Source organism: Cebus imitator, unplaced genomic scaffold (assembly GCF_001604975.1).
Source record: "Cebus imitator isolate Cc_AM_T3 unplaced genomic scaffold, Cebus_imitator-1.0 Scaffold43, whole genome shotgun sequence".
In the NCBI taxonomy this organism is placed as follows: domain Eukaryota; kingdom Metazoa; phylum Chordata; class Mammalia; order Primates; family Cebidae; genus Cebus; species Cebus imitator.
Window position 1 is genome coordinate 4,165,872 of NW_016107358.1, and position 18,433 is coordinate 4,184,304.

At 43.5% G+C, this 18,433-nt stretch overlaps 1 protein-coding gene across 1 annotated transcript in view; it reads left to right on the forward strand.

Annotated features, from left to right (window-relative positions):
- Positions 1 to 8,714: 8,714 nt before the first annotated feature.
- NEDD9 (neural precursor cell expressed, developmentally down-regulated 9) overlaps positions 8,715 to 18,433 on the forward strand; it is a 190,240-nt gene continuing 180,521 nt past the window's right edge. Inside the window, exon 1 of the mRNA XM_017526665.2 lies at positions 8,715 to 8,957. The gene's annotated coding sequence lies outside the window, so the exon portion shown is untranslated. The remainder of the gene's footprint in view (positions 8,958 to 18,433) is intronic.

The window sequence follows — 18,433 nt, forward strand, 5'->3', positions numbered from 1 at the left end:
TATACATCATGTAGTCCTCAGGTCATTCAGATGACGTATATTTTGTAAAGTCTTCATGGGTCCTGGTATGGTGCATTATAACAGATCTCAAGATCATGTTGCTACAGTTTGCAACACAGTGAAACCTTGTCTCTACTAAAATACAAAAAATTAGCTGGGTGTGGTGGCATGTGCCTATAGTCCCAGCTACTTGCGAGGCTGAGGCAAGAGAATTGTTTGAACCCGGGATGCAGAGGTTGCAGTGAGCTGAGATCACCCCACTGCACTCCAGCCTGGGTGACAGAGTGAGACTCTGTGGCCAAAACAAGCCTTGTCTATTGATACAGTCACCCAGAAGCCTCACCTAAACTCTAAAAAAGCTCATTCACAATCCACTCAATGTCAACAGGTGAAGGCTATTAACTGATACTAGAGTTATCAATACCAATGATAAGCACAGCAAATGGAACTGTTCAGCTCCTTAGAAGATACTTATGAACCACTTAAACTTAAGAACTAGGCTTTAGTGAGTTAAAAATGCAGAGTATGCCCTGTAATACCAGTTCCCACTTGAGCAAGAATTTGTTTGTTCTTATCATAGCCAACCATCTTCTGGACTTTGAATGGCCCTAAACCTAATTTGGCGTTTGCACGGGACAATAGGTACTTTGCATGACATGGTTGGGGAATAACGCACAGCTGTTTTCCATCTAGGTCACTTTGATCTGTGACTGAGCCAAATACCTGGGCCTGTCCCCAGCCAAACTACACCCCAGAGGAATGAAGGAAATAGAGCAGAATTTTAGAAGTCGAGATCTCAGTACTTTTTAAATCATGTTTTTATGCATCAGATATTTGTTGGATGCCATAGGTGTGTTCTCAGATGCTCATGTGCATGAGATTTGCCTAGGAGAGTCCCACTACCCAGATAAACAGAACTTAGCGACTTAGTGTAGGGCCTGGGCATCTACATTTAACCAGCCTCGTAGGTGATTCTGATAAGAAACCTCTATGAACTACTTTGAAAAATGTTTAATTTGGTCTCCAGAATGAATAAACAACAGTTCTGTGCCCTCCAGAGCCTCAAAGTCCAGGGGATGGAGATACACCGTTGCAGCATGATATGATTAAAGCTATGTAGACGGCCTGGTAACAGTGAAGGGGGAAAGGGTGACTCTGTCCAGGGGATACTAAGGTGTTGCCAAGGGTTAACAGAAAGACAAGGAGAAAGGACATTCTAGGCAGGGGAACGGCCTTTACAATGCCATAACCATGAGCAGTCACGGAGTAGGAGGGGACAGAGAGCAGCCTCACTGCTTAATAAATCAGCAGCCTCGGGTATTTCTTTATAGCAACACAAATGGACTGAGACAAATGGAAGTGTGGGACGAGAAGGCTTGCCCCTGATTTAAATGGGATGAACCTATCCAGAGAAGGCAGAAGAGTGAAAATGTGTGGGACCCAAGGGTGATTTATAGTCCGGTGTGATGGGAAGGTAAAGGGCACTGCAGAGGTGGACAAGGCAGGAGAGAACGTGAAGAGAAGCATGGACCGCCATTCACCAGCACAGTCATTTCAATTCTATTTTGTCGGCAACAGGAAGTTGGTAAAAGTCTTGAAGCAGAAAGTGAACATGAGAAGATACAAAGTTTGTCTATGGAATCATCTAATATTTTGAAGATGTTCATTCAGTTAATATCTCCTGAGGACCTGCTGTCTTGGTCCATTCAGGCTGCTATACCAAATACCTGGGACTGGGTAACGTAAAACAGCACCATTCATGTCATTACCATATTCTCAGTCTCTCTGCCCCAAAACCCTGCAAGCCTTTTCCCCGCTGCAACTTCAATCCAACCAGCCACCATATTCTGTGTTGTTGTTTTTTAAAAATTAACTCTGAAATCAAGTCTTGTTGACTCATCCAGTTCCCTCTCTGTGTGTCCCTTGGCACTTTCTTAGTTTAAGTTAGTTAAGTTAGTTTTCTTAAGTTTCAAGAAAGCGATTGCTCCCAGTAGTGGAGGCTGGAAGTCTAAGCTCAAGGCATCGGCAGATTCAGTGTCTGCCGAGAGCCCTCTTCTCATAGACAGCGCCTTCCGGCTGGGTCTGCACGTGGTGAGAGGAGCAACAGTCTCCCTCTGGCAACTTTTATAAGGGCACTAATTCCATTCATCAGGGCACTGCCCTCATGTCCTAATCACCTCCCAAATACTCTACTTCCTAATAAAAACACCTTAAGAATTAGGTTCCAACATATGAACTTTGGCGGGACACAAAAATCTGAACCATGGCACCTACCATGTTCCTAATCGTATTCTGCAGAGGTTAGAAGAGGACCTCACAGCTAGGAATGTAACAGTCTGAGCAATTAACTTAAACTAAGAAAGTGCCAAGGGACACACAGAGAGGGAACTGGATGAGTCAACAAGACTTGATTTCAGAGTTAATTTTTTAAAAACAACAACACAGAATATGGTGGCTGGTTGGATTGAAGTTGCAGGGGGGAAAAGGCTTGCAGGGTTTTGGAGCAGAGAGACTGAGAATATGGTAACGACATGAAAGGTGCTATAGTTTGGATGTTTGTCCCTCCAGATCTCATGCTGAAATTCAGTCCTCAGTGTTGAAAGTGGGGCTGAATTGAAGGTGTTTGGGTCATGGGTGCAGATCCTTCATTAGTGTGGATTAGATTAGTGTCTTTCCTTGACAGGGTGGTGAGTCTGTGCTGCTAGTTTCCACAAAAGCTGGTTGTTAAAAAGAGCCTGGCACTTCCGCCCTTTCTTGTGTCCTCTGTCATCACGTGATCTCCACACATGCAGGCTTCTGTTCCTCTTCCAGTGAGTGGAAGCTCCCTGAGTCCCTCCCCAGAAGCACTGGCACCATGTGTCTTGCACAGCCTGCAGAACAATGAGCCAAATAAACCTCTTTTCTTTATAAATGACCAGTTTCAAATATTCCTTTATAGCAATGCAAATGGACTAACACAAATGGTAGTGCAGGAAGAGATGACCCCTCTTTTAAATGAGATGAACCTACCCACACAGAAAGCATAAGAGTGAAAATTTGTGTGCCCCATGGGTAAATCATCATGGCAGTAAGCAGCGGAGTGTACTGAACCAGGAAGAGGGGAACCAAAGCAAAAGGTATCCTCCAAAGAAGGAGAGAGGGGTCAGAGAGAGGGGTCTAGAGGAAAGAAGTGGTCAACTACTTTCAATGCAGCAGAGAAAAAACTGTAGTGTCTACTGGTTTATCATCCAGCTTCCTGAGGGTGACCTTAGCAAAGAAGATTTCAGTGGCGAGCTGGGGGCATGGACCAGATGTCGGGATGGAAGGAATGCACTGAGGAAGGAAGGAATGGAAAGTGTGGAAGTGAAGGTATGGAGTGTAGATGAGTCTCTTAGGACAACTGAGTATGAAATAAAGAAGAGAAAGAGGCAAAGAAGAAGATGGAACCAAGGAACTGAGTTAGGGCTGCCAGGAATATGTGGACATAGGCATTTGTTTATAAGATATGAAAAGGTGTGGTGAAAATAGAGGAAGAGAGAGTTGGATTTCCAGTTTAAATTTCTATTGTCTTAGAGAAAACGCATTGTATAAAAACTAAAGGAACAAACAGAGTGCTGGAGTTTTAACTACCAGAGATCAGTACAAAATATTTCTCAATTTAGAAAGTAGTTAACCCTCGGCCAGGTATGGTGGCTTACGCCTCTAACTGCAGCACTTTGGGAGGCTGAGGTGGGTGGATCACCTTAGGTCGGGAGTTCAAGACCAGCCTGACCAATATGGAGAAACCCCGTCTCTACTGAAAATACAAAATTAGCCGGACGTGGTGGCACACGCCTGTAATCCCAGTTACTCCGGAGGCTGAGGCAGGAGAATTGCTTGAACCCGGGAGGTGGAGGTTGCAGTGAGTCAAGATCACGCCGTTGCACTCCAGCCTGGGCAACAAGAGTGAGACTGCATCTCAAGCAAACAAAAAAAAAAAAACGTCGTTAACCCTCAATGTGGGTTGGCGAAGTATGTCCAAGGAGAGGGAGAGGTAAACAATCAGTCATTGCAGAGAAAAAAACATATGTAAATAATCGTAGCACTTGGCATCCCTCCCTGTGTCTGGGGTCATTGTCAGGGGCAGCTTTATGTATGTATCAGGGGAGAAGCGTGGTTTGACTTGGACATTTTGGCTAGGTGATTGTGAAGGCAAAAAGGAAAATCCCAAAAATCACTTTATCAAATGGCAAATGGACCTTTGGTATTTGACCCAGGAATCTCAACCCAGAGGTAAATCAGCTGGATGTGAACCCACATTTTTATATATTTAGAAAACAAATGGACAAATTTCAGGTAAACCGAGGAGCCTCATCTCTTCGACCATCTAAAGCAGCAATGCAGTTTTGTTTTTTATAATCTCGTGAATAAGATGTTGTTTGCAAGTTGCTATTTCATGTGAAACCAGAACAGCAGTTTATACAGTTCCCTCAGAAACCGAGGTAGTACAGTATGATGGTTTCAGTCTCAGGTTCTATTTCTGCGTACATGCACGCTCAAGGGCAAGGGCGCACATGAGCACAACTGCAAATTGACAGTGGTGACGTATATTTATATGAATGCCTGAAATGTCTTAGTAGAATGTACCTCACACAGATAGCGGAGGTTCCCTGTGGGCAAAGCAAGGGAGAAACCAAAACCAGGGCTGATGGGCAAAGACACTTTGGAGAACTTTATCTGCAATTTTAGTTCTTTACAAGATAAATTTATTACTTGTAGATTTTTAAAATTTATTTTAAAATCATTAAAAAGTAGCACAAATAAGGTTTTACCAAGTATTTTTTGAGAAGTTGAAGATGGTTATCATCCAATGCAGGGGAAGGCACACAGGGTGCAAACCATGGAGAAATACGTGCTTGCTGGATTCCTAAATGCAGTGAATGCTTCCAATAAGTCAGAATCTTTTCAATTTGCCTTGACTTCTGTCTTTAAAAGTGTTCAGAGTCTTTCTTCCTTTTGCTCTTCTAGGTGTGTTCTAGGTGTTTCCTCAAACAGCTGTTCTGTGATTAGAAGAATGGTTTCATCTTTGTCGATGTTGTTTGCCTTCTGCTGATATGAGTTTAAAATGATAGCTATAACTATCATTATTAATTGGGTGGTGGTGCTCGAAGCTGTAATTCAAAGGATTGAAGAATGAGCAGAGAATGGGGAACAGTATGGAAGAAATGGGAAAACTGCTGGGATCACGAGGCTTCCTGAAAGAGCTCCCATCAGGAAACCTTACCCTAGGCATGACAGGAGGCAAGGGCTAGGCTCAGAGCTTTTGGAGCATGAGAAAAGTCTAGAAGGGATACCACAGGGGACCTGACAGACAGCAGGAGATGAGAAGGAAAATTCTTGAGCAGCAGAAGGGCCTCAGTTAAGGTTATTGGGGAGAACTTGCAAGGAAACAAGTTGCCTTTATTAACATTCCCCAGTGGGTCTGGGTAGCTCTGGTGCATGAGAGAAAGTGGACTGGCCTTCCCCCCAGGGATGGACATGGGCACGGTGAACATCCCTAAGAACAAGAACAAGAACAAGGAAATCAACATCATGCACATGGGAGAAATGGCTAGTCATGGAGTTCTGGCAATTCAGGAAGGCTAGAGAGTCCAGGACTTGGCTGAGGGACTGGGAGAACAGAGAAGCAAAAGACAAAGGTGTCCTGTTAGGGGAGAGAGAAAAGGAGGCTTATAAGGGCAAGAGAGCGGAAGGGGAAGGTGAATAAGGCTCATTCTTCCATGCCATTCAGACTGTCATCTCTTTTAGGGGAGAAACTGATCCTCATTTCTTTTTTAATTTATTTTAGCACATGTTAAATAATGCTTTTAAAATCATGAATGAACTAATTAACTGAAACAGTTATCTTGCTGGCTTATCTCCCACTGAGCTACAGGTTTCTGGAGGGTGTCTTGTGGAGTGATGTACTGAAAATGCCCAGGAAATCTCAGGAGACTTCGCAGGTATGCAATAGTTAACGAATGGGAAAAAATGAACGGCATCTTTTTGAGCTCTGATTTCTTCATATAAAAATGAAAACCACAAGACAGACTCCCATTCCCAAGAAGGGAGGAGGCATCCATTATAATACTAGACAACTTTGCTCTTAAAATTTGCCAGACCAACCCTTGAGCATTTTCATTTAAATTCCTCAGCGGGCAGTTGATTCCCCGTGGCTCATACTGTCTTCCAGCATGGAGGGGAGTGAGTCAAGCAAATGGAATCATAAATACACACATGCGCATGTGTGCACACACACGTGCACGTACACGCGCACACATGCACACACACACATGCGCGCACACACACGTGCACACACGCACACACAGACGTACCTATGCACACACATGCCCACATGCTTTGCCTGTAGATTTTTCAACCTTTGAGTCTTCTCAAATTCTCCTCACTTTTCCTTCCCCCACCCTCATCCTCCACTCCATACAACAGCTGCTCCTTGGACCAGACCTCCATGACAAATTCAAAACAGTTGCCTGGGGTTTGGCCACTGCTTCACAGGTAGTTATAAAGCATTTTGTGGGGCAAACCAAGATTCCAGCTAACTGAGATGGCATGAAGGAACTAATTAAAGCAGCCAAGAAGCTCGTTGAAATGAAGATGAAAATGTAAGCCCCGTGTTCATTGGATAGAGTGATGAGAAATTAAAGTTGTTTGCTTTTTGCCAGAGTCATCTGTGGTTTGTCAAAATGTTGGCATGCAGCATAACCTGCTACTAACCAGAAAGAAAGGAAAGCAAACCAAAAAAGAAGAAGATGAAGAAAATCTAACATTGTTAAGTAGGAAAACAGACATAGAAAACCGACATCTTTGCAAATTAGAAAAATATTTAACTTCTGTTTCTAAAATAAGTCTGATCTGGTTTTGGACAAAGTCTCAGTTCCTTAGTTTGCCTTGAAAGACATGTTCTCTTTCTGTTCTGAAAAACTCAGCAGTGGGAGGTCCAGGAATCTCAAAATGGGAAATGAAGCCACAGGATGTAGATGAAAGAATAGAGTTCAGGATAATCAAGTTGTTCATCTCAAGTATTTTATGTAAACGGAGCCCAAGCTTAGCACTTTTAGTATCTCTAGAGTGTCACTGGCTTATGCAGACAATTTGATGGCATTAATAGTCAAATCATACTATAAAATTGTCAGCTTTTTTCTCAAGTTTGTACATTTAAATTTATACTAATTAAATGCCTAATGAAGAGAATAATTCCTTACCTGATATGGTATAATGAGAAATGCATAAAAGGACATTTTAATAAAATAGGTACTATCCAGACTTCTCTGCGTCCATCAATTTATAATAAATATTCTGTACTGTAAAATAAACACTTGAGAGTAGAAGAATTCTAGCTCAGATCTGGAACCATGTGACTACATGGCATGTACTCAAGAATGGTTTTGTAAGGAGAGAGAGCAAGGAAACATAAAAGCATACCTTGATGAATATTGTTAATTGCCCTTAACAGGTACAGCATATGTGTGATTATTAATATCAATGTTCTTGTTACTGATTTATTCATAAGACATGGTTCATAAGACATGGTACTGAGCTGAGTGTGTATTGCTTTGTTTGTTTAAGTGTGGCATCTTTGTATGAGCAGAATATTCTTTAGCAAGATTTGAACCAGCTCAAACATGTAAAAATAAATGACATGGATCTGAATTTCAGAGAAGTCTTACAGAGTATTAAAACAAAACAAAACAACAACGAAAGAGATGCTACAAGAGTGCAGCACACAACATGAGCTGAGTCTGACGGGTGGGACCAAGGGCAGCCTTTCTTTCCCTTCATGATGGAGCAGGAAGAAGTTAGAGCAGAAACATCAGGCACCACAGGATCATTTGGGGAGCATCCATTATTCAAACCATCTCTCCCTCTCTTTCCTCTCAACCTTCTATGTCCCCAAGTCATTTGCTAGGCACAAGCAAGGAGTGGAAAATGAGGAAGGGTAGGAAAAAAGCAAAGATCTCAGCTGATAATAATACGAAGTTGCCACTAACAATCACAGCAAACACTTACATTGTGCTTACTGTATTTGTGCCACGCACTCTTGGAGTGCTTTACATGTACCAATTCACTTAATTCTCACAACAATCCTACGACTGCTCCCATTTTACGGATGAGGAGGCTGTGGCACAGAAAGGCAGAAATGTTTAAAGAGCAGAGTCATAATTCCAAGCCGGGGGCCTTGTCTCAGAGCCACTTGTCTGCTACTCAGAAGCACAGAATGAAGAAGACAAAGGGTGTGGACTTTCAAATTCCCTTCCACATGCACATATCTAGGCTTCTATGCCACATTGTAAGCAGGAAACTCTTTGAGCACCTGGCCTCTAGCATGGTGTCTATTTCAGTGTACAAGTTCAATAAATACCTGACATATGAAAGAATGTTTTGTGTCTAGTGGTGAAACCCTTTGCAACGTACTAAGTCCATAAAACCATAAGATCCCAATTCACTTGGCTTGGAAATACCCTAACTTTTCCCTCAGTGGAGCCTAGGAGGGAGCTTATGCCACTTAGAAAAATACATTTTGACAAACTTCACTGCAATACTAATTTAAAGATCATCTATCTTTCTAAAAATAACAAAGAGGCCAGATTAGAACAAGCTTTCTTACCTGTCCCTAAACTACAAAGCGTCCTCAGCGAATCAGAAAGTATGACAGAGAAAAAAGCAAGAGGCACAGAGAGGAAATGAACCAAGACAACATGACTTCACAGCAACCGGAAGGAGAGACACACGCATATATACGCCACTCACATTCGATATGTGTGGTTGCTCAGGAGGGAAATGCTTACGGCTGCCTTTAGAAGCAAGTCCGCCCGCTGCATGGAGAGGAAAGCATGAGCATGCAGCAGGACTAGCTGTCACCTGCCCTCTGCCTGCCCAGAGAGAGGGCCAGAGCGTCAGGGAAGAAAGACGGTCCACCAATGGTGCCATCCTGCCCTTGGGTGAGTTCTCAGCCACTTGCTGTGGCCTGTGGGGGAGAACGGACTCACTCAGGCTTCTACTTCCTGAGTTGGTGTCAGACATCTGGTGGAGTTTCCCCACTGTAAACACCTCTCAACTGGGGCAGGGGGGATCTCAACAGGCCCCAAAAGAGGAATGAGTGACTCCAGGTCTCCAAGTTGACCTGGAGGTGCTGGTTTTAGTGCAATGTTAAAACTCACATGATTTCTACTTTTGAAATTGCTCTGGGTAGATGCTTCCTGGTGTGTAAGTACACAGCCCCTCCCTCTTCCTACTGTCATCAGAGAGCTTACCTGACAGCAACTAAGCTTTTACTTTTCCTGAGTTATTTCAGTACTTCGAAGTGTGGACCATCACTTACTCTTCATAGTGGATTAGAATCATTTACGTCCTTTTCAGCCTCTTTGGGTGTGTGTCCCGGGTGGTGAGAAATGGTGACTGGGAATTGGATTATGTGTGTGTCCTAGCCCTGTAGTCATTAGCGTCATCTCCAAAGGGCTGGGGACAAGTGACAGCACACTGTGTTCTCGCTGTCCATAGCGGGCCAGCCACAGCTCCATCCTTACTTTTCTCTATGTTTATTCTTTCACTTAACCCATTCATTCATGCATTCATTCAACTACCTTTCTTCCACAAAGGACTTGAGGCAACCTTTTGATCTTGCTGAAATTATTTCAGAATAAAGACCATCTACAATCATAAAGGGGAGGGCTGTTCTGAAAGGGTTACATGTAGTTCCAAGCTATGCAGAGATCAGCCGCCAATCTTTTCTCTGGGCTTGTGCTGGTGAGAATAGGCTCTCTAGTCATTTAAACTCCTGCTCAGGGAGTCCCTTCTTCCCCTGCCCAGAAGCTGGTTTCCCACCCAGAACTGGGTGTGAAGAGCAATTGTCCATGACAGAATCCTGGAAATCAGCCAAATAGTTTTCTCCCTTGTTTCTGTTTTCTTCCAAGCTTGGTTACTTTCAAGGACATTCCTGTTCTAAGCATGGGGAAAGTAGAGTTGGTGGAAAAGAAAGGATATGATATCAGTGTTTAACTAGCGCTCCACCATTTCTTGTTAATCGGTTAATTTATTTAACAGTTATTTAGTGGCTGTCACTTTGTAAGTCAATACTTAAACAAGATAGCTGGGCATGGTGGCACATGCCCGTAGTCCCAGCTCTGCAGGAGGCTAAGGCAGGAGAATTGCTTGAGCCCAGGAGGTCGAGGCTGCAGTGAGCTATGATTGCACCTCTGCATTTCAGCTTGGGTGACAGAGTGAGACACTGTCTCAAAAAAATAAATAAATAAAAATAAAAAGAGAAGACTAGAAAGATACAAGCAGGGCTGTAGGAGAGGACAGGCGGTATGGGTTGAATGACGTAATTTCCAGTGCCTCTTCCTCTACATGTAAATAAGGGGAAAGAGCTATCTTGAATGGCTGTGGTGAGGATTTGATTGGATAGCAAATGTTGAAGCATCTGGCAGACACGGGTGTCCGAAGTCGTCAGTGTCCTGCCTCCCTCCTTGAGGCCTCACTGTGACTGAGCTGGCTGCTGACAACCTGAGTCTGTATCTCACGACCTGAGGGCTTTCTCCAGGCCACATAGAGCCAACTGTAATTGCCCAAATGACAGATGAAAATGCCCAGAAATGAACTCCTCATGGGCTGCAATATTCCAGCTCCCCCAGTCCTGAGTGGAGGAATCTACATGGGCCCAAGCTCCAGTTGCCGACGGTGGCAGGGCCCTTTATGGCTTCTCTCCTTCCCAGGGTACTCCGTCACTCCCCATCCATTCTTCCTGGGATCATTCTTAAACTACATGTCCTCGAACTCTGCATCCGGGTCTGCTTCTGGGGAAACCCAAGCTAAGCCCGCCAGCCACCCCCTGCTCTAGGTACTTAAAGAGCTTAGTACTCTGTTCTCCAATGATCAGCTCTCTCTCTATTTGGCCTTAGACTCTGTGTTTTGATTTCCCACATATCCATTCAAGGGTTGTGGTCGGGGAGGATCCTCCTCCTCTTCTTCTGGATCCAGCTTGGAGAGCACAGGCACAGCTCAGGGAGAGTGCCTTAGACATGTCTCCATGCAAACCCGCACAGCACGAAGATGCATCCTACTGCAAATGACCTTCACTTCCTCCTGCTTATCTGTCACCATCATGACTCATTCAATCAAGATTTCTGAAGTGTGAAACACAAATAGGAGAATTTTATATAGTACAAGATGCAAAGACAGAGCATTAAATCACATTGAGCCTGATCTTAAAACCTCTCTAATTCTTGGCTCCTCGTCTTTTTAACAAAGAGAAAGTTGTCCTGAGGCTAGGAGCCATCAGCAGGCAATGGGAGCTAGCTATAAATTAATAGCATGGTTTAATTTTCCTGTTTTGGCTTTTTATGATTACCTTATATTAAATCACAATGGCCCTGTTTTTTTATTTGTAAGAGTGGTATAAACATTTCTTTTAAAATATAAATGTCTTTGAGGTTTTTTAAAAGCGAGTTAATTAATTTATATATATATATATATTTCTTTTTTTTTTTTTAGACGGAGTCTCACTCTGTCACCCAAGCTGGAGTGCAGTGCGACCTCACTGCAACTTCTGCCTCCCTGGTTCAAGCGATCCTTCTGCCTCAGCCTCCCAAGTAGCTGGGACTACAGTTGTACACCACCGCACCCGGCTAATTTTTGTGTTTTTAGTAGAGATGGGGTTTCGTCATATTGGCCAAGCTGGTCTTGAACTCTTGAACTCAGGTGATCTGCCCACCTTGGCCTCCCAATTACAGGCATCAGCCACCACGCCCCGCCCAAAAGTGAGTTAATTTAAAGAAAAACTTCTTGCTCACAGTCCTGACAGCACACAGAATGTGGCAAAACCCTGGAAAATGGGATTTGACTAAGAGAAGACTAGGAAAGCCCCACCAGAGCACTGGCTCCTCAAGGGCACAGCTGCATCTCCCAGTGCCTTCTCCAGGGCCTGCCCGGTGTGTGCCACTGGGCCGGAATTGTGTGGATGTCCCAGGAAGCAGGGGTCCAAGCTGCCCTTCTTAGCCACAGCCTTTTTTGGTCTTCAAAATATACTTCACTTTGCCCACAATAGCTCCCAAATGTCCTGGCAGTGATGCAGGTTAGTATAGACTACTAAAAATGGGTACAACACAAGTTCCGCTGTATGGTAGTTCCACGCTAAGTAAGAATCCATGGGGTGCCAACGTAACTCAGCAGTGTGAGCCAAGGGGACTGGCAGAGGTATCTGTTCACCCACATTCCTTTTCATTTTTGCTTCAGAGTCGAAGCTCTGGTTCATGAAGGTCTGTAATTCACTTAGGAGGTCAATGAATGAGAAATTTTTTTAAACAGCTGCAAAACCCTCTACTTTCCAAGGAAAGGGATAAATGAGGGTGAATGATTTAGATAAATTTAGCTTGAGAAATTTTTTAAATATTGTGAAACATTTTATACTACCAAAAAGTACATATGAGGTATCTGTATTTTTTTTTCTTGAGACAGAGCCTTGCGCTGTTGCCCAGGCTGGAGTGCAATGGCGAGATCTTGGCTCACTGCAGCCTCTGCCTCCCAGGTTCAAGTGATTCTCCTGCCTTAGCCTCCCAAGTAGCTGGGACTACAGATGCATGCCACCATGCCTGGTTAATTTTTGTATTTTTAGTAGAGACAGAGTTTCACTGTGTTGGCCAGGGTGGTCTTATATCCTGGCCTCGAGATCCACCTGCCTCGGCCTTCCAAAGTGCTGTGATTACAGGCATGAGCCACCGCACCTAGCCTGTATATTCTAAATAATGATAGGAATACAAACATAAGTACATATCTACATGCTGCCCCACTTCCCAACCCTAAACGCCTGCTGTGCGCCCCTAACCAGTTGTATCCATATCTCCTAGTGCCCACTGGGTTAGTCTATGTTTGTGTGGCTATAAATATCTGACGCTAGGTAATTTGCAAAGAAAAAGGGTTTAATTGGCTCATGGTTCTGCAGGCTGTATAGGAAGCATGGTGCTGGCGTCTGCTTCTGGTGAAGCCTCTGGAAGCTTACAGAAAGCTTATGGCGAAAGATGAAGGGGGAGCCAGCATCACCCGGCAAGAGTGGGAGCAAGAAAGAAAGGTGGGAGGTGCCACACTCTTCTAAACAACCAGCTCTCTTTTTTCTTTTTTTTTTTTTTTGAGATGGAGTCTCACTCTTTCACCCAGGCTGCAGTGCAGTGGTGCAATCTTGGCTCACTGCAACCTCCACCTCCAGGGTTCAAACGATTCTCCTGCCCCAGCCTCCTGAGTAGCTGGGATTACAGGCATGCACCACCACACCCAGCTAATTTTTGTGTTTTTAGTACAGATGGAGTTTTGCCATGTTGGCCAGGCTGGTCTTGAAATTTTGACCTCAGGTAATGCACCCATCTGGGCCCCCCAAAGTGCTGGGATTACAGGTGTGAGCCACCGCACCTGGCCTAAACAACCAGATCTCATGTTAACTAACTGAAGGAGAACTCACTCATCACCAAGGAGATGGTGTTAATCCATTCATAAGGGATCCACTCCCATGCTCCAGTACCTCCCATAGATCCCACCTCCAACACTGGGGATCACATTTCAACATGAGATTTGGAGGGGACAAACATTCAAACTATGTCATTCTTCCCCTGGCTTCCCAAGTCTTATGTCCTTCTTACATTACAAAATACAATCATCTTCTCCCAATAGTCTCCCAAAGTCTAAAATGATTCTAGCATCAAGTCCAAAGTCTTGTCTCATCTAAGACTCAAGCCCCTCTACCTTTGAGACTCTAAAATCAAAATGAGTTAGTTACTTCCAAGATACAATGGTGGTACAGATATTGGGCAAACATTATCATTCCAAAAGGAAGAAATTGGCCAAAAGAAAGGCTGTAGAGGCCCTGCACAAGTCCGAAACCAGGTAGGGTAGTCATTAAATCTTAAAGGTCCAAGATATAATGTCTTTTGACTCCATGTCCTACATTTAGGGCACACTGGGATAAGAGCAGACTCCTACAGCCTTGAGCAGATCTGCCCCTGTGGCCTAGCAGGCTACAGCCCACATGGCTGCTCTCATGGGTGTAAGTTGAGTGCTTGTGGTTTTTCCAAGCAAAGGGTGCAAGCTGCCAGTGAATCTATTCTGGGTGCTGAAGGGTGGCAGCCCCCTTTCCGCAGCTCCAGTAGGTAGTGCCTTGGTGGAGACTGTGTGGGAGCTCCAACCCCACATTTTCCCTGGCATTTCCCTAGTAAAGCTTTTCCGTGGGGCCTCTGCCTCTGCAGTAGGCTTCTGCCTGAGCACCCAGGCTTTCCCATACATCCTCTGGAAGCTAGGTGGAAGCCACCAAGCCTTTTTCACACTTGCATTCTGAGCATCTGCAGACTTAACACCATATGGCAACCACCAAGGCTTATGGCTTGTGTCCTCCAGAACTGTGACCAGAGTGTACCTGGGCCCTTTAAGCTGAGGCTGAAGCCAGAGTCTGAAGCTCAGCAGGGCCTGGTACCTGAAAGCATTCTTTTCTCCTAAGCCTCTGGGCCTGTGATGAAAGGGGCTGTCCTCAAGATTTCTGAAATGCCTTTGAAGCCTTTTTCCCTTGTCTTGGATATTGGCTGCCTTTTAGTCATGCTAATCTCTCTAGCAAGTGATTGTTTCACAGCCTGCTTGGATTCTCTCTCTACCACAGAGCCAGGCTCCAAATTTTCCAAACTTTTACACTCTGCTTCTCTTTTAAATATAAGTTCCAATATTAAGTCACTTCTTTGCTCCCATATCTGATTTAGGTTGCTGGATGCAGCCAGGTCACCTCTTGAATGCTTTGCTGCTTAGAGATTTCTTCTACCAGGTATCCTGGGTCATCACTCTTAAATTCAAACTTCCACAGATCCCTAGAGCGTGAATACGGTACAACCAAGTTCTTTGTTAGGGCATAATAAGAGTGACCCTACTCCAGTTCCCAAAAACTTTCTCATTTCCATCTGTGACCTCATCAGCCTGAATTGCACTGTCCGTATCTGTATCAGTATTTTGGTCACAACCATTTAACCCCTCTCTAAGAAGTTCTAAACTTCCCTCAACTTCCTGTCTTTTTCTGAGTCCATTAAACTCTTCCAGCCTCTGCCAGTTACCCAGTTCCAAAGTCACTTCCACATTTTCAGGTATCTTTATAGCAATGCTCCAATTCCCAGTACCAATTTTCTGTGTGAGTCTGTTTTGCATTACTATAAATAAATGCCCAAGGATGGGTAACTTACAAAGAAAAAAGGGTTAGTTGGCTTATGGTTCTACAGGGAATACAGAAAGCATGGTGCTGGCATCTGCTGCTGGTGAGGCCTTAGGAGGATTACAACCATAGTGGAAGGTGAAGGAGGAGCCAGCATATGCCATAGCAACAGAGGAAGAAAGAGACAGAAGTGGGGGGTCCCAGAGTCTTTTAAATAACCAGATCTTGTATGCATTAACTGAGAGAAAAGTCACTCACCATCAAAGGGATAGCACCAAGCTACTCATGAGGGATCCACCCCCTGATCCAATACCTCCTACCAGGCCCCACCTCTGACACTGGGGATCACATTTTAGCATGAGACTTGGAGGAGACGGACATCAAATTATATCACCCAACACAAAATGAATTATTGTCTTAAAATTTTGTTAGTCATTCCCTTACTTTACTTTTCGATTGGACTCCTAGGTCTAAGTGTACGCATAGGCATGTATGCATAGGTATATATGCAATTTGCATATAGTCAATTTCTTCTTGTTTGGGGACTGTAAGTAAATATAATCATACATATGCATTCTTCCAAGACTTGCTCTTAGGTTCAGCATGATGTTTCTGAGGATTATCCACGCTGGTGCCAAGAGATGTTGATTCATTTTCATTGCTGTATAATATCCTATTGCATGAATATACGACAATCTATCATTTCTATTAGTTGGCAGTGATAAGTCATTAACAGAAATGATGGTTCATTTCTGTTAGGATTTCAGGAGTTAGGATTTCAGAGTTAGGATTTCAGGAAGACACAGTTGCCACCAAATTTATCCCTGTTTCATGCACAAACTACTAGAGCAGAGAAGTGAAGCTTTGCCTCAAGTTAGAAACAGGCTTTAGCTGAGGGACATTAAAGGAGGGAAGGGGCCTTAAATGGAAGAGGGAGAAAGGGCTAAAGTGACTCCCCAAGGTTGAAACATAAAAACAAAAAGAAAAAAGGAATCTCCCTGGACAGGCAATTTTTGCCTAGTCCAGCCTGTGCTGATTGCTGGCAAATTAAAGCTTTCGCGCTCACTGTCACTTCCCCTCCAGATAAACCCTTGGGGAAAGATTCTATATGAATACTTAATTTACAAAAGCATTCTTCCCCAGACCAGCAGATTGGGTTCCATGAAGGTTCATCACTTTGCTTGATCATGAAGAGAACTAAATTTCATATAGTGCTCATCTATCAGCTTCCCATTGAGGTATTTTTTATATTCACCTTTTTTTATTCCATATGGAACTTTGCAGCTAACACACAGTCATCAAATAGTAGTGTCCATGAACCTTTAGTAACCTTTGACTAGCTTCCCTGACTCTGAAATCCCCACCCACAGCTTCACTTGTAAAGAGTGGAAATATTTAGAGGAAGTGAGACTCTCAGCAGCCCAGCCTCACCATGGGAAACATTCTCCCCTCGAAGCAGAGTAGTAAGCTGGTGCCTCCTGTCACACTATCAGGATATGGCTTTAGCAAGTACAACATCCTCTCAGCACCTGTTCCTCCGGCAGGTGCTTTGCATCGCAGAATTGAATCGTTAAGGGGGTAATGCTCTTTGTCACTCCACCGGAGTGGAGAAGTTAAAGTCAAGAGTGTACTTCAGGGATTGTATCACTGGTTTGGCTTTAGTAGTTGTGAGGTCTGGATGGGTGAGAGTGATCTCTGGCAAATGACATGTATTGGTTGATACAATGAGGGAGCAAAGGAGTAAGGTGGGTGTATTAGGGTTTTCCAGACACACAGAACCAATAGAATATGTGTGTGTGCTCCATAACAGTGTGAACCAACTGCATGAAATAAACCTGTGTGTGTGTGTGTGTGTGTGTGTGTGTGTGTGTGTGTGTGTGTGTGTGTGTTTGATGGAGACTGGCAAGTCCAAAATCAGCAAGGCAGGCTGGCAGGCTGGAGATCAGGGACAAGCTGATGTTGCCACTTGAGTCCGAAGGCATTCTGCTGGCTGAATTCCTTCTTGCTCTGGGGAGTTCGCTCTTTTTTCTATTAAGGCCTTCAACTGATTGGAGGCTCACCTACGTTATGGAGGGTCATTTGTTTTACTCAAAGCCTACTGATTTAAATGGTACTCTTAGCTTTTAAAAAATATAGCTTCACAGTGACATCCAGAAAAATGTTTGATCGATATCTGAGTACCTTGGCCTAGCCAAGTTGACACATAAAATTAAACACCTCAGAGACTGTATCTCATTTTAGGAAATAACTTAGTAGTTACTAATATTTATTGAGCATCTGTTAAGGGCTCTGTTTGGGTCAGGCACCATATTAGGTGCTGGGGATTCAGCAGGAAAGCCAGCCAGACAAAATCCCCATTCTCAAGGAGCTTACATATTGGAGAGTGGGGGCCTGAGTAGTTAAAAACACTTGCCATAGTTTTCATGCCTTCAAGAAGCACTGCAGATACAACTGAAGTCAATCAAATCCAGTCTCCCATATACATATGGCTTTGGGATATAGTGAAAAGAGCAACAGAGATTCTGACTTCTTGGACTTCATCTTCTACTGAGGACCTCAGATCTAAATTGTATGATGACCGACTGTAGACACATTTTAACAGTTATATACAACATGTCATTCATTACATAGCTTTCAAAAGCACATACAGTTCAGTTATAAATGACAATGAAGATTAGCAAATTGCACACAAATGTATTTAAAATAAAGTCACCAGGGCATTTTGTACATAGTTATTTCAATTTCTTCATAAGTTTTTATTTTTTTATTTTTATGGCAAAACAGTTCAAAGAACCATTTAATGAAGGAATTTGATTTCAAAAGAAATGATTTGGGAAGACAGGACTGCTTGCTGATGCTTGTTTCTTTGTTGGCTTTAAGTAACTCGTTTACTTAATTGACCTCTTTCTTCATTGTGTTTTGGGTTTGTTTGTTTGTTTTTGTCTGAAGCAAAGACAAGCATTAGAAATAAAGACATTTATGTTGTTTAGAACTGAGACTCCATTTTAGAAAATGAATTGCAGTATCTATGCTAAACTGCTCTTACATGATATATGTGGCCATGGACAGAGGAGGGTCGCATTCTTTAATTCATGCCCTGAAAGAATGTCAGTCTTATTTCTCAAAAGAAAAAATACAAATGGCAAGTAGGTATATGAAAAGGTGCTCAACATCATTCTCATTAGAGAAATGCAAGTCAATACTACAATGAGTTATCATTTCACCCCATTAAAAAATGGCTTATAT